Genomic DNA, 4,206 nt, shown 5'->3' with positions numbered 1-4,206 from the left:
TGTGATGAATTGTCATTTTTTTGGGTGGACAATAAAATAGTTTTCTCTTTCAAATAAACTTAAATTAACTCTAAAGTTAATGGGCTTGTTAAAAGTTGGAGACATTCTTAAAAGTGGTTGGGGGGGATTTTATTTTAAGTTTACCAAAAAAAAAAAGTTTATGAGTTGTTAAGTTTTAGTTTAAAAATAACCAAAGCTTTTTCACCCCCTGGAAGTTGTTAAAAGAAGTTTTATCCAGTCCTTATCACAAGCTCTGATTTCTGGAGAGAAGAATCAAACTAAGCTAAAACTTGGATTGGTTTCCATACCTAGGCCTCAGTATTTAAAGTTCCAGTCACTCTAGTTTGCACCTTTTGTAGAGCCCCTAGGTGGCCCTAAGTGTGACACCAAATCATCTCTGTGAGCTTGGAAAGGGATAGCGCTTGTCTGTAGATGATGACAATTTAGCAAACCCTGGGTGCCCTTAAGGGTTTCCCTTCCAATCCCAGAAATGCTGTTAATAAAAGAACTGGGCTGGGGCAGGATCTGGTGTGAAGCCTGGCTCTGTACCTTCTGAGACCAAGAGAGGAAGTGATGGAATTGGTTGACCCTGTTTCCGCTCCTCCACATTAATTATTAGGATTCTCGTACCTTCCCTAAGGGAGCACTCTAAACTGCTCGGGGGTGAAAAATCCTCTTGTATGAAGTGCCAAGCTGCCTGCAGCAGTGCATGATGGGCATTTTTTTTTTTCTTTTTAAAACACACCAACAAAAAAAATGTATTTGTAGATTGTGATAAAGTGTAAATAACTGAATTTTCAACCATGGTTTGAAGTCAGCTTTCAGGGCATTATGTCTTGTTTTGATGAAAAGAGATCACTCTATACCCCCCTTTTTAAAGGAAAATTATCGCAAGAGAATCAGGATGTGTAAAGCTAACATGCATCGCAAAAAACCAAAGGTAACCTAAATGTCTGATTTTAATAGCACATATTTCTCTTTTACATAAACTGTGACAGCAACTTGCATAAACAATTCTTTAGCTGTTAATTTTAATGTTAAAACTTTGCAAAACTTGTTTAATAAAAATAGCTGTAAAAAGAAGAACCATATGCTGCCGCATAAATTAGCCATAACTCTTAATAATCCTGCCCATCACAAGTGAACTGTAATGTAACCTGGGCACAAAGTCTGACATCTTAAATGACACATTGTAAAATTTCAATGACTGTAGTTTAGATCTGCTGCTCCCCAAAGTAAAGCTTTCTGCTCAGCTATTTTAAAATGTACAAGGATTATCCCCTATTAGGTCCCCGTATTGATATTCACAATGAAATGTTACTTAAAATTTCTTTAAAGTTGCATGTTTCTCTCCTGTAATGTGTAAACTGCATGCAGGATCTCTATCTTTTATTTTGTATGTCTTTAAAACTTCCTCTTCAAAATACTGATCTCTTACTTCTCCATTTTCAGGTGGTTGAAAAGTCCTGAGGCATTTCTTGGAATAGAATGGGTAGTGAAGACCTTTGTCAGGTATGTTAAGGTGGTTTTCTATTAAGGATATTGGACTTTTATCCTAACTGTAAAATGGTTGTGCCAGGTGGTTTATGCATATTATAGTACATTTCAGTACTTAATATATATACAGTGATAGGAAACATATTACTTCCCAAAGCTACTTATTTCATTTAAGATAGCTCCATGTATTAGAAGTTTTCTTTCATTTTGAATGAGTCGCTCTAGTGATTTAAACTGATTCTGCTTTAGACCACTGCAGGAAGATCCTGTCATGTATTTGAAGATCATTTATGTTTCTTTCCCAGCTTTAAAAGTTACTTGTTAGACTTGTTAGATCTGATTTTCAAGAAAAACTAGAAATTTGGATTTTATATACTGCCAGTTGTTTACTGTCTGCTTAGATTTGTGTCAGTCCTTGTAAAACATCTGTGCAACCCAAATGCTGCCCATCACTTGCCAGTTTGCAGCTTCTGCAGATAGGTTAGCTCCTATTAATACAAACTAAAAGACATGTTAGGATTATTGAGATAATTCATATACCATACTATTCACGTGCTCAGTGGACAGTTCAGTGGTTTTCATTATATACAAAGTTGTACAGTAATCACCCAGTCAATCTTAGAAAGTCTTTATCACCTCAAAAAGAAATACCATGTCCTAAAGCCATTTCCCACAGTCCTCTTATCCTTTCTAGGTCTAAGCAGCCATTAATTACTACCTGTCTCTATCAGCTTGCTTATTCTGGGCACTTCATAAAGTGGAATTATACAATATATAATCTTTTATGACTGGCTTCTTCCACTTGAGAATGTTTTCAAGCTATATCCATGTTGCAGCATGTTGTCAATACTTCCCCTTTTTTGTCAAACACTGTTTTATTATTTGCATGTACTACATTTTATTTACTGCTTTGGCCAATATGAATAATGCTGTGAACATTCATGTACAGAGTTTGTGTGGACATATGTTTTTTGTGGGGTTTTTGGACATGTTTTTAATTTGGGGGGTATATATCTTAGGAGAGGAATCGCTGGGTCATGTGGTAACTCTGTGTTTAATTTCAAAGGACTGCCAAACTTTTTTACACAGAAACTAAACCATTCCTACCAGCAATGAGGTTTCTAATTTCTCCACATCCTTACCAACACTTACTATTTTTCTTTTTGTTTATTATAGCTATCCTATACAATGTGAATTGGTATCTCATTGTGGTTTTGATTTGCATTTCTCTAATGACCAGTGTTGAGCATCTTTTCATGTACTTACCACCATTTGTCTTATCATCTTTAGAGAAATGTTTAACTCTTTTGTCAATTTTTAAATTGGACTATTTGTCTTTTTATTATTGAATTGTAATTTCCTTATATATTTTGATGCTGGACCCTTATCAGATATATGATTTGCAAGTATTTTCTCCCATTCTATGAACTGTCTTTTTATTTTCTTTGAAACACGAAACAGTTTTTCATTTGATGAAGATCAGTTTGTCTGTTGTTTTCTTTTGCTGCTTATGCTTTTTGTTGTCATAGGTAAGAAGCCACTGTCTCTTTAAAGGACCTAAAGATTTATATCTTTTTCCTTCCAAGAGTGTTATAGTTTTAATTCTGACATTTAGATCTTTGATCTATTTTGCTTTAATTTTTGTATATGAAGGGGGAATTTCATTTTCTTTTGCATGTGGATATCCAGTTGTCTCAGCACCATTTATTGAAAAGACTTTTCTTTCCCCTTTAAAGACCGTGGCATCCGTTGACCATAGAGGTATAAATCTATCCCCTTTGAAGTTGGTATTACTTAAACTGATTAATAAAATTTGGGGCATACAGCAGCTACTCAATAGCTGATTAGACTATTTTGGCATCATTAAGAGCTCGTCACTGGTGGGTCTGGCATTTGATCCCAGGTATGGATGACTCCAAGTCATGCCTGTAACACTGCAGGCTGCTAACGTGGAAACGAGGCTGTTGTAGCTACCATGCCTGGCTGTATGTACTTCTCCAGAGGCTCAGAGGCTCAGCCCCCTACGTGCCCTTCCCCCACCATCAACCTCCTTTGCTCGTCTCTCCATCTCCTTCCAGGGTTTCCAAGGTACTCATCAGTGACACTTGCTGCTAAAGAAACTCTCTAAAATTTAGCTTTCTTTTACATCAGGCAGCACGCGGACTCCCTCTTGATACGTTCTGGTGCTTTGCATGAGTCTGTACAGGCTACTGTTTGCTAGCAGAGTTACTATTCACTTTAATATACATTTTAACTTATTTTATTACTTGTTTATTCCCATTATTGACCTTGACCCCATTTTTAAAAATCATTTATTTATTTATGGCTAAGCTGGGTCTTTTGTTGCTGCACATGGGCTTTCTCTAGTTGCAGCGAGCGGGGGCTACTCTAGTTGCAGTGCATGGGCTTCTCCTTGCAGTGACTTCTCTGGTTGTGGAGCACAGGCTTTAGCACACAAGCTTTGGTGGTTGTGTGTGGGCTCAGTAGTTGCGGCTCACGGGCTCTGGAGCACAGGCTCAGTCGTTGTGGTGTATGGGCTTAGTTGCCCTGTGGCGTGTGGGATCTTCCTTGACCAGGGATCGAGCCCATGTTCCCTGCATTGGCAGGCGGATTCTTATCCACTGCATCACCACAGGTAGCTCCATTGCCCCCCCCCTCTTTTTTTTTAGAGAAAGTGACATAGAGGAAATAGGCAGCTTTGCCAAGCTA

The sequence above is a fragment of the Bubalus kerabau genome, chromosome 3 (assembly GCF_029407905.1).
Source record: "Bubalus kerabau isolate K-KA32 ecotype Philippines breed swamp buffalo chromosome 3, PCC_UOA_SB_1v2, whole genome shotgun sequence".
Lineage (NCBI taxonomy): Eukaryota > Metazoa > Chordata > Mammalia > Artiodactyla > Bovidae > Bubalus > Bubalus kerabau.
The sequence above is the reverse complement of the archived record's forward strand: the minus strand, read 5'-3'. Positions refer to the sequence as shown.